Here is a 12,349-nt window from a genome sequence, read left to right as displayed (position 1 = left end):
CCGCTGCAGCACTGACCGACTGCCTCACTGCCGGAGCCAAGGCTAAGCCTGTCAATCGGGGTAATGCCGGGATGGGGGGCCAATCTTAACATCCAGTCTGTGCTGAAGGTCCAAATTGAGGGTTCGCCATGACTTTCTGACTCGCTCACTCCCCGTGTTGTTAAACCTAGCTACCAACCACTGAGTTGTGGAAACATGTGGGTTCATCTGTTTAGAGTGGGCAAATGGGAACATTTATATGAAGACGTCCAAACTGTGTTGTGTTCTGCTCGGCAGTAGAAGTGGAACAGAGACTGTATTGCATGACACACTTCCCCCTCTAGTGATGTCACTGCTGAAAGGTTCATTACTAAATGGGCTAGAGTTGGTTTTTTTTTTTTTTTATTTCAAGAACATCCAGTTTTTCCAATAAATACTTTTTCTTTTACCTGCAGTTAGCACAGCTTTACTTGAGTATGATTTGAATATAGATGCATTAAAAATAATTAAGGCATGAGTCAGAATGACCTCCAGTCACTTGTTAACTTATAGTCATGGGCATTAAGATTATATTTGCAAAGCTGCAGTATATATGCTTGAAATATTTTTTGCTTTGTGACCAATAGTAATGGAAAGTGAATCGTTTTTGGAGTGTTTCTTGTCATGGCCCCAGATAATGTAAAACAAAATACACAAACCCAGTGGTCCTTGAATCATTGAGCAAGTCATAAACCATCCAAAACTAAAGGTGACATGATGGGTAATTGAATGAACAAGTTGGGAGTGTGTGTATGTGTGTGTGTGGGGGGTGGGGGAGAGTGGACTTTCAAAGAACCATCACGGGTGTGATGGGCTGAATGGCCAGTCCTTTTGCTATACAATTCCACAATGCACTTCAATGATGCCTGGGAGGTGTGAGTGGAAATGCTATCCTACTGCAGGTGGATTTGAACCAAAACAATGAAACACAAAGCAAGATTGTGCTACAAATCAGAAATAAAACTACCCCTGGACCGGCAGCCCAGGTCTGTCAGCACCTGAAATACAAATTCTGTATTTCTTTCCTCCAGAAGCTGAACAGTGTTTTACTCTATTTCTAGCACTTGCTGCCATTTTCAATACAAATCAGTTATGCCTGTCCTGTTGGAAATGTTGTCATAAGCTTGAGTACACGTGATAATTGTATACTTGGTGTTATTATGCGCTGTAACTAATAGGGAGGCGTTGAAGCATGCAAATAGCCTTTACCTGATAGCAGCTGTAGTCAAATCCTGTCCTCTGTTCGAAATTGTCCTTTTTAAAAATAGAGCAGATTCAGTCTCTCGATATTTCGGCCTCAAATTGTAATGCTTCCATCATAAAGAAAAGTCTGATCTGATCATGCCACGTCAAGACTTTCAAATGAATGTGAGTCACTTTTAGAACCTAGATATTCAGCCCGTCACTTCATGAACTACCTTCATGCTGATGAGTCCTGGTCTTAACAATTAGTCATCCTGATTGGAATAATTTGGGGGCAGCATGGTAGCATAGTGGTTAGCACAGTTGCTTCACAGCTCCAGGTTTGGGGCACTGTCTGTGCGGAGTCTGCACGTTCGCCCCGTGTCTGCGTGGGTTTCCTCTGGATGCTCCGGTTTCTTCCCACAGCCCAAAGATGTGCAGGTTAGGTGGATTGGCCATGCTAAATTGCCCTCTGTGTTCTAAAAGGTTGGGTAGGGTTTCAGGATTACTGAGAGGTGTGGGTTTGTGTAGGGTGCTCTTTCCAAGGGCCGGTGCAGACTTGATGGGCCGAATAGCCTCATTCCGCACTGTAATTTCTATAATGCACTGGATTAGAATTCCTACTATTTTAGTTTGGACATTGGCACTGTCGCTAGCTACACTTTTTTGTACAGACTAACCAAATGTTGGACTCTGAAGAGAAGCCGAGATACTGGGGTCTCACTGTGTGCAGGTAATGCACAGAGATTAGAAATTAAACAACGCGGAATAGAATTTCACTGCAAACACACGAGGCTGCATCAGCATTTAGAAATCCAATGATTGTAACTGAAGATTTCACAGTTTCACTTGTAAACCCTTTAATTCCTTTAAGATGTCTCTCCTTCAATTGGGAGATCCCGGTGTTCCAGTTGCAGAGAAACTCTTTATTTTAGTCGGGTTAGGACCTCTTATCAGGACCTAGAGAAAGGAATTTTACTGCAGAAGTAAACCCCTCATTATTTGGCATTACACTTTGTTGGCAGATCGTGTATTGTCACATCTGAAGCCCAACAGCTTCAGATAAAATGCCGTTTATTTGTAAGATCAATGCGTTTGCAGGACTGTTTGTTTTTGGGCTGGTTTAGCACAGTGGACTAAACAGCTGGCGTGGAACGAAAGAGAAAATGCTGGAAAATCTCATCAAGTCTGGCAGCATCTGTAGGGAGAGAAAAGAGCTAACGTTTCGAGTCCCATGACTCTTTGTCAAAGCTTTGACAAAGAGTCATGGGACTCGAAACGTGAACTCTTTTCTCTCCCTACAGATGCTGCCAGACTTGCTGAGATTTTCCAGCATTTTCTCTTTCGTTTCAGATTCCAGCATCCGCAGTAATTTGCTTTTATCCAGCTGACTTGCAATGCAGAACAGGACCAGCAGTGTGGGTTCAATTCCCATACCGGCCGCCCCGAACAGGCGCCAGAATGGTTTCACAGGAACTTTATTGAAGCCTACTTGTGACAATAAGTGATTATTATTATTATTATTGGGGTGGGGGTGGGGGGGGGGGGGGGGGGGGGGCGGCGTGAAAAGCCAAGCAGGGTGAAATGGACCTGTAGCCGATTTTTCTCTCCTTATCGGGCACTAGTTTTTATTTTCCAGTGACTTTGGAAAATATGGTCAAGGTTTTTAACCCCCAAAACCCAAATGTGGCAGCGTAACTATGGGATGACTCCATAGAGTTTGCACGAGTTTGCACTGTCATTGGATCCATTTTACCGGAATGGGGATCAGGAACGATGAAAAATCAATGAAGCGAATAGAATTTCTGCAATTTTGTATATTATCAACGGATGTGTGTTAGTTGTTGCAGGGTACAAGATTTCACACTGCGGACGGCAATTCCCCCCCCCCCCCCCCCAAGGGAATTAATGACGTTTGGATGAAGCATTTAGATTAATGCATTTTAACTTTTTTAACCTTGGCTATTGTTTGTGCTTTTTATGGCTGAAAAATAAAGCAACATAAAATTTAGCAATTTGACAACATGCCAATCAGTTGAAATGCCAGCAAGTCTTGCAAATGTTAACTAATCCCTGCTGGTAATGTGCTGATGCTTGAGTACACAATCCCAATGCAAAGTTCACGTTTTAACAATGTTGCCCTTTCAGACTTCCATAAGTATGGATACAGTATCCTCATTATTGCATCGGCGTAGCTGGCCTTGTTTTAAATGGTAGCACGTTTCCCAGCTGTCCACGTGGGCCTGTTACAGCGCGTCAGGGCAACTTGGGGATTTTTCTGCATCCCCCCCCCCTTGCTGCCCTTTGTGTTAGTTTGGCCTCTGTCCTGCTTGTCTCAGGACAGGCCGCCGCCAGCGCCTTTGTTCTGCTGCAAAACAGGCTCCAAATGGATTAAGGAAAACTGTAGGAATTTGGAGTGCAGCCCTTTCGGTTGTTGCTATTGCAGAAACAGCAATCAATTGATGCAGAGCATGAGTCAGCTTCTGCTGATTTCTTTTTTTGTACCAAAATTACTCCTTGCACCCAAATAAAACCTTGCTGCGTAATTAGTACTTTCAGAAGTAATTAACCCTCTCAAAGTCCACAGCTGCTACCCTTCAATATCAATTCTGTGGAAGACTTTTTGATCATGCCGTTGTGAGCAGTGAGGTGATCTCCATTTGTGTTGGTACAAATGTGGGCGGCATGGTAGCACAGTGCTTCACAGCGCCACGGTCCTAGGTTCGATTCCCGCTGGGTCACTGTCTGTGCGGAGTCCGCACGTTCTCCCCGTGTTTGTGTGGGTTTCCTCCGGGTGCTCCGGTTTCTTCCCATAGTCCAAAAATGTGCAGGTTAGGTAGATTGACCATGCAAAATTGCCCCCAAAAAGGTTAGGTGGGGTTACTGGGTTATGGGGATAGGGTGGAGGTGTGGGTTTACGTAGGGTGCCCTTTCCAAGGGCCGGTGCCTAATCAATGGGCCAAATGACCTCCTCTAAATCTATATTTCATCCGAGCTCGAATCTTCATGTTGGGTAGAATTCTCCGCCTCGCTATGCTGCAACGAAAGCCGTGAGTCGGGTGGCTGCCGAGCTCCGGTCCCTCGCTGGTGGTGATAAATAGGTTTGCGTACTGGCAGCGGTTTGCAAAACCGGCATTTGCATGCATTTAAATATGATTAGCGGGTTGGACACCGTGTGCTCCGCCCTTCTGTGATGCTCCTGTTGGGACGGATGTCGCCCCAATGGGAGGCTAAAAAAATACTGAAAAACCATTGAAAACGGATGGGCTTATGGTGGATGGCTGCCTGGGCCAGAGGCAACAGTGGGTAGTGACTGGTGCCAAGTTTGTGGACTCTGGGTGTCCACTTCAGGATCGGGGTGGCCTGGCTCGGTGCTGCAGTCTGTCTTTTAAACGTACCCTTTGGTGCTACTTACAGGCTCCTGCTGCTCACACTGCTGAGTGCTACCTGTGTCCTGTAAGTACCCAGGCCGCCCCTTGGGACACCCTCCAACCCCATACCCCAGCTGTATCATCAAGGACCAAGTTCAATCAGGAGCCCATTGCTGTCCCATTGCAGAGAAGCACGGGATCAGCAGAGCTCACCCCAACCACAGGACACCTAGACATCAGCCTTTGAAACCCTCCCTGATTCGCTGTCCCTTTCAGGGCAGAGGCCTCAATAGTGACTGCACCCCCCACCCCCCCTCCGGATCACCAGCTGTCTCCTCCTGGTGAGGTTGGCAGTACTGACTTCCTCTGCCACCACTTCCCAGGCAGTGTTCAGAAGGGCAAGCTTGAGTCTGCAGCCCACGCTGGGGAAGAGGGTGTCCCTCCGCTCCTCACTGACATGAGCTGTGAGTTCACTTCGGACTCCCAACCTCGGCTGTGGCGTTGGGGGGAGTGGGCAGGTCTTCTCTGACCCATCTTGGTAGCTGCAGTAAGTGTGTGGTAAGTGGAGTGCTTAAAAACCATTCCAGTTGCCAGGCTCTTGGCGCCCACTCAGACACCAGAAGATAGAATAGCTGCTGGGCCGGGAATTCCTTGGAATTTGTGCCAGCAGACTGCTGGTCCTGAATTGCTCCCCGAATAGCGACCCCAATGGGAACACGAACCCCATGCAATTCCGTCTGTGTCAACACTTCGTCTCCCAAATGGAGAATTTTGCCTGTTGTGTCTAACCATAACCTACTGTGTGATTTATAACAGTGTAAGCGTACTTGTGTTTATGTAGCAACTTAGTTGATTGAGACATCTGTGATGTATATAATGTTCCATTTTTAAATGTTGACTAATGCGGTAAACATGGTAGCCATCTTGCTCAGAGATAGAAGCAGGAGGAGGCCATTCGGCGTTTGAGCCTCTCTCACTCACACACACAGAGACAGACACACAGAGACAGACACACAGAGACAGACACACAGAGACAGACACACAGAGACAGACACACAGAGACAGACACACAGAGACAGACACACAGAGACAGACACACAGAGACAGACACAGACACACACAGACACAGACACACACACAGACACACACACAGACACACACACAGACACACACACAGACACACACACAGACACACAGACCGACACACAGACCGACACACAGACCGACACACAGACCGACACACAGACCGACACACAGACCGACACACAGACCGACACACAGACCGACACACACACAGACAGACACAGACACACACCCCTAGTTCAGGGCTTCCCACACCACAACGGGAACATTCTTTCTGAACCTACCCAGTCTAATCCCTAATCCTAAATTTCGATGATATACCCTCTCTATGATCCTAATCGACAAACGGCGCGATCCTCCTACCTCGTTGAGCACTCACTCAAGCGAAACTAGTCCGGTGAATAGTGGGAAAGGCAGAAAACAAGAGCCACGGCAGGCGCCAGACAGTTTGCGATGCAACCAACCCGCTCCTCTCGGCGAAATCGAGATCTTGCCATAGCGCGGCAAGAAGCCAATTATCATTTAAGCCCTATTTCCATACAATTAACGGGAGCATCCCCATATCCCATAGAACATGGAACATAACAGCGCAGTACAGGCCCTTCGGCCCTCGATGTTGCGCCGACCTGTGAAACCACTCTAAAGCCCATCTACACTATTCCCTTATTGTCCATATGTCTATCCAATGACCATTTGAATGTCCTTAGTGTTGGCGAGTCCACTCCTGTTGCAGGCAGGGCATTCCACGCCCTTACTACTCTCTGAGTAAAGAACCTAGATCTGACATCTGTCCTATATCTATCTCCCCTCAATTTAAAGCTATGTCCCCTCATGCGAGACATCACCATCCGAGGAAAAAGGCTCTCACTGTCCACCCTATCCAATCCTCTGATCATCTTGTATGCCTCAATTAAGTCACCTCTTAACCTTCTTCTCTCTAATGAAAACTGCCTCAAATCCCTCAGCCTTTCCTCATAAGATCTTCCCTCCATACCAGGCAACATTCTGGTAAATCTCCTCTGCACCCTTTCCAATGCTTCCACATCCTTCCTATAATGCGGCGACCAGAATTGCACGCAATACTCCAAATGCGGCAGCACCAGAGTGTTGTACAGCTGCAACATGACCTCATGGCTCCTAAACTCAGTCCCTCTACCAATAAAAGCTAACACACCGTACGCCTTCTTAACAACCCTCTCGACCTGGGTGGCAACTTTCAGGGATCTATGTACATGGACACCGAGATCTCTCTGCTCATCCACACTGCCACGAATCTTACCATTAGCCCAGTACTCCGTCTTCCTGTTAATCCTTCCAAAATGAATCACCTCACACTTTTCTGCATTAAACTCCATTTGCCACCTCTCAACCCAGCGCTGCAGCTTATCTATGTCCCTCTGTAACTTGTAACATCCTTCCGCACTGTCCACAACTCGACCGACTTTAGTGTCCTCTGCAAATTTACTCGCCCATCCTTCTATACCCTCCTCCAGGTCATTTATAAAAATGACAAACAGCAGTGGCCCCAAAACAGACCCTTGTGGTACACCACTAGTAACTGGACTCCAATCTGAACATTTCCCATCAACCACCACCCTTTGTCTTCTTCCAGCTAGCCAATTTCTGATCCAAACTGCTAAATCACCCTGAATCCCATGCCTCCGTATTTTCTGCAGTAGCCTACCATGGGGAACCTTATCAAACGCTTTACTGAAATCCATATGCACCACATCAACTGCTTTACCCTCAACCACCTGTTTGGTCACCTTCTCAAAGAACTCAATAAGGTTTGTGAGGCACGACCTACCCTTCACAAAACCGTGTTGACTATCTCTAATCAAATTATTCCTTTCCAGATGATTATACATCCTATCTCTTATAAACCTTTCCAAGATTTTTCCCACAACAGAAGTAAGGCTCACTGGTCTATAGTTACCGGGGTTATCTCTACTCCCCTTCTTGAACAAGGGGACAACATTTGCTATCCTCCAGTCTTCTGGCACTATTCCTGTAGACAGAGGTGACTTAAAAATCAAGGCCAAAGGCTCAGCAATCTCCTCCCTAGCTTCCCAGAGAATCCTAGGATAAATCCCATCCGGCCCAGGTGACTTATCTATTTTCACACTTTCTAGAATTGCTAACACCGCCTCCTTCTGAACCTCGAGCCCTTCTAGTCTAGTAGCCTGAATCTCAGTATTCTCCTCGACAACATTGTCTTTTTCCTGTGTGAATACTGACGAAAAATATTCATTTTGCTCCTCTGACTCCAAGCACAACTTCCCACTACTGTCCTTGCCTGGCCCTACTCTTACCCTAGTCATTCTTTTATTCCTGACATATCTATAGAAAGCTTTAGGGTTATCCTTGATCCTACCTGCCAAAGACTTCTCATGTCCCCTCCTGGCTCTTCTTAGCTCTCTCTTTAGGTCCTTCCTAGCGAACTTGTAACTCTCGAGCGCCCTAACTGAACCTTCATGTCTCATCTTTACATAAGCCTCCTTCTTCCTCTTGACAAGTGGTTCAACTGCCTTAGTAAACCACGTTTCCCTTGCTCGACCACTTCCTCCCTGCCTGACAGGTACATACTTATCAAGGACACGCAGTAGCTGTTCTTTGAACAAGCTCCACATTTCCATTGTGCCCATCACCTGCAATTTTCCTCTCCATCCGATGCATCCTAGGTCTTGCCTCATCGCATCATAACTGCCTTTCCCCCAGATATAACTCTTGCCCTGCGGTATGTACCTATCCCTTTCCATCACTAAAGTAAACTTAATCGAATTGTGGTCACTATCACCAAAGTGCTCACCTACCTCCAAATCTAACACCTGTCCTGGTTCATTACCTAGTACCAAATCCAATATGGCGTCGCCTCTCGTTGGCCTATCTACATACTGTGTCAGGAAACCCTCCTGCACACTGTAGCGCACAAAGACTCCGTGAGACGAATAGAGTGAAGTCGATGAGGCTTTATTAAGCATGTCTGTTCCCCCGCAGTTCGATAGTAGAATGGCCTGCGGGGGAGGACTCCGGCTTCTTATACTCCGCCTTCAGGGCGGAGCTAGAGGTCAACGGCCAACCAGGACCCGGGATCTGTCAGCCAATGACATTAGGGCTTCCAGTCCCACATGACCCCCAATACCTACTACCACATTCACCCCTTGTCAAAAATGAACCCGGCGGGGCGATGCTTCGTATGGTGGTAAGGGTTTACAGGGCTGGTCCTGGGAGGAAAAAAAACATTCACATGGCAATACAGTATTGTACAATTTTGTCCTGTTTCAACTATTTACAGAAGGTATAGGGAGAAAAGCAAAATATTCTTGTGAAAAGTCCATATTTTGATTTAGATCGTCGCCACGAGTCGGTCGGGCAGTCTGGTCGTCCGTGTCGATCGCCTCGGCCCCGGTGGTGGTGGTGGTGCTTGTACCGGTGTTGTCGTCTCCGGGAGCCTTACGGTTTCAGCTTGGGCTTTATTCTTGGTCGGGCCTGAGGGGAGGGGAACTGATCCTCCTGGGAAGGGGGCGGTCGCGGGGTGCGGCGGTGGCAGGAAGGGTTGGGTGAATGGCGTCGGGGGGGGGTGTGTGTGTTGCCGGCGGGCACCAGATCCCACAGGGAGACAGTGTCCTGTCGGCCGTCGGGGTACTCCACGTAAGTGTACTGTGGGTTCGCGTGGAGGAGGTGAACCCTTTCGACCAACGGGTCCGCCTTATGTGCCCGCACATGCTTTTGGAGCAAGATGGGTCCTGGGGCCGCCAGCCAGGTCGGCAGCGACGTTCCAGAGGAGGACCTCCTAGGGAAGACAAGGAGACGCTCATGAGGTGTTTGATTAGTGCTCGTACATAATAGCGACCGGATGGAGTGGAGAGCGTCCGGGAGGACCTCCTGCCACCGTGAAACTGGGAGGTCCCTGGACCGTAGGGCCAGTAGGACGGTCTTCCAGACCGTGCCGTTCTCCCTGTCTACTTGCCCTGTTGATTCCCAAAATTCTTTCTCCGTCAGTCTGGCCTCAATAAAAGTCGAGATGGATTTGCACGTAAAAAGAAGTTATTTTATTCAGCTTGCAAGCTTGATTCATTTCACAGAAACATAAGAGACATCCAGTCTCCTACATCCCAGAAAGCGAATGAACAATTAGACAAAGGGATCTCTGCAAATCAATTCAAATGGTATCAAGTTTCACATACTCGACACCCATAGGTCATCCTATGTCCCTCCTGACTTGTTTGATCTATTCTGATTGGCTCACTTCCAATCCCTTTCTCCGGCCCCTATCAATGCAGCATCACTCTCGTAGACACACCCCTTCCTGCTTTTTCCATGCGGTCTCAAATCCCTTTGTCTCTACCTGCCAGAATCAAAGTGGCTTATTTCTACATTACATTAACTAATATCTCTAAAGTAACTATTTTATATCACATTCGTCAGCCCGTTCCCCCGGGGTTGTAGCTGGTCGTCCTGCTTGAGGCTATGCCCTTGCTGAGCAGGAACTGGCGCAGCTCGTCACTCATGAAAGAGGACCCCCTGTCGCTGTGGACGTAAGCGGGGCAACCGAACAGTGTGAAGATGCTGTTCAGGGCTTTAATGACTGTGGCCGCGGTCATGTCAGAACAGGGAATGGCAAAAGGGAAGCGGGAGTATTCGTCCACTACATTAAGGAAATATGCGTTGCGGTCGGTGGAGGGGAGGGGCCCTTTGAAATCGAGACCGAGGCGTTCAAAGGGGCGGGAAGCCTTAATCAGGTGCGCACCATCCGGCCTGAAAAAATGCGGTTTGCATTCCGCGCAGATGTGGCAGTCCCTTGTGACTGTACGGACCTCCTCTAAAGAGTATGGGAGATTGCGGGACTTGATGAAGTGGAAAAACCGAGTGACCCCCGGGTGGCAGAGGTCCTCGTGGAGGGTTTGGAGGCGGTTAATTTGTGCGTTGGCACATGTGCCGCGGGATTGGGCATCGGACGGCTCGTTCAGCTTTCCGGGACGATACAAAATCTCGTAGTTGAAGGTGGAGAGCTCGATCCTCCACCTTAAGATCTTGTCGTTTTTGATTTTGCCCCGCAGTGCATTATCGAACATGAAGGCTACCGACCGTTGGTCAGTGAGGAGAGTGAATCTCCTGCCGGCCAGGTAATGCCTCCAATGTCGCACAGCTTCCACTATGGCTTGGGCTTCCTTTTCCACTGAGGAGTGGCGGATTTCTGAGGCGTGGAGGGTCCGGGAGAAAAAGGCCACTGGTCTGCCCGCTTGGTTAAGGGTGGCCGCTAGAGCTACGTCGGAGGCGTCGCTCTCGACCTGGAAGGGGAGGGACTCGTCGATTGCGCGCATCGTGGCCTTTGCGATATCCGCTTTGATGCGGCTGAAGGCCTGGCAAGCCTCTGTCGACAGAGGGAAGGTCGTGGTCTGTATTAGGGGGCGGGCCTTGTCTGCGTACTGGGGGACCCACTGGGTGTAGTATGAAAAGAACCCCAGGCAGCGTTTCAGGGCTTTTGGGCAGTGCAGGAGGGGGAATTCCATGAGGGCGCGCATACGTTCGGGGTCGGGGCCTATTATCCCATTGCGCACTATGTAGCCGAGAATGGCTAGCCGATTGGTGCTAAAAACGCACTTGTCCTCGTTGTACGTGAGGTTCAAGGCTTTGGCGGTCTGGAGGAATTTTTGGAGGTTGGCGTCGTGGTCCTGCTGGTCGTGGCCGCAGATGGTTACATTGTCGAGATACGGGAACGTGGCCCGCAACCCATGTTGACCAACCATTCGGTCCATCTCCCGTTGGAAGACCGAGACCCCGTTTGTGACGCCAAATGGGACCCTTAGGAAATGGTATAATCGCCCGTCTGCCTCGAAGGCTGTGTACTTGCGGTCACTTGGGCGGATGGGGAGCTGATGGTAGGCGGACTTGAGGTCCACGGTGGAGAAGACTTTAAATTGGGCAATCCGATTGACCATGTCGGATATGCGGGGGAGAGGGTACGCGTCTAGTTGTGTGTACCTATTGATGGTCTGGCTATAGTCTATGACCATCCTTTGTTTCTCCCCTGTCTTCACTACTACCACCTGCGCTCTCCAGGGACTATTGCTGGCCTGGATTATGCCCTCCTTTAGTAGCCGCTGGACTTCGGACCGAATGAAGGTCCGGTCCTGGGCGCTGTACCGTCTGCTCCTAGTGGCGACGGGTTTGCAATCCGGGGTGAGGTTCGCAAACAAGGACGGGGGTTGCACCTTGAGGGTTGCGAGGCCGCAGATAGTGAGTGGGGGTATTGGACCGCCGAATTTGAACGTAAGGCTCTGTAGATTGCATTGGAAATCTAATCCCAGTAAGGTGGGGGCGCAGAGTTGGGGAAGGACGTTTAGTTTGTAGTTTTTGAACTCCCTCCCCTGCACCGTTAGGGTAACTATGCAGAATCCTTGGATCTGTACGGAGTGGGATCCTGCAGCTAGGGAAATCTTTTGTGCGCTGGGGTAGGTGGTGAAGGAACAGTGTCTTACCGTGTCGGGGTGGATAAAGCTCTCCGTGCTCCCGGAGTCGACTAGGCATGGTGTCTCGTGGCCGTTTATTAGCACCGTTGTCGTCGTCGTCTGGAGTGTCCGGGGCCGAGCTTGGTCGAGCGTAATTGAAGCGAGACGTGGTTGTAGTAGTGGAGTGGGGTCCGTTGTTGCCATCCAAGATGGCGTCGGGGATGAACAAAATGGCTGCCCCCA

The 12,349-nt window shown here is 49.1% G+C and overlaps 1 protein-coding gene and 1 long non-coding RNA gene across 2 annotated transcripts in view; one reads left to right on the top strand and one right to left on the bottom strand.

Moving 5' to 3' along the window:
• LOC140426604 (formin-2-like) overlaps positions 1 to 12,349 on the top strand; it is a 594,930-nt gene that overhangs the window by 69,902 nt on the left and 512,679 nt on the right. The window lies entirely within an intron of this gene.
• Positions 9,247 to 12,349, bottom strand: part of LOC140426607 (uncharacterized) — a 38,068-nt gene continuing 34,965 nt past the window's right edge. Inside the window, exon 3 of the long non-coding RNA XR_011948239.1 lies at positions 9,247 to 9,447. This is a non-coding gene — a long non-coding RNA (uncharacterized lncRNA). The remainder of the gene's footprint in view (positions 9,448 to 12,349) is intronic.

This window comes from Scyliorhinus torazame, chromosome 1 (genome assembly GCF_047496885.1).
Source record: "Scyliorhinus torazame isolate Kashiwa2021f chromosome 1, sScyTor2.1, whole genome shotgun sequence".
Classification (NCBI taxonomy): domain Eukaryota; kingdom Metazoa; phylum Chordata; class Chondrichthyes; order Carcharhiniformes; family Scyliorhinidae; genus Scyliorhinus; species Scyliorhinus torazame.
The sequence above is the reverse complement of the archived record's forward strand: the minus strand, read 5'-3'. Positions and strand labels throughout refer to the sequence as shown.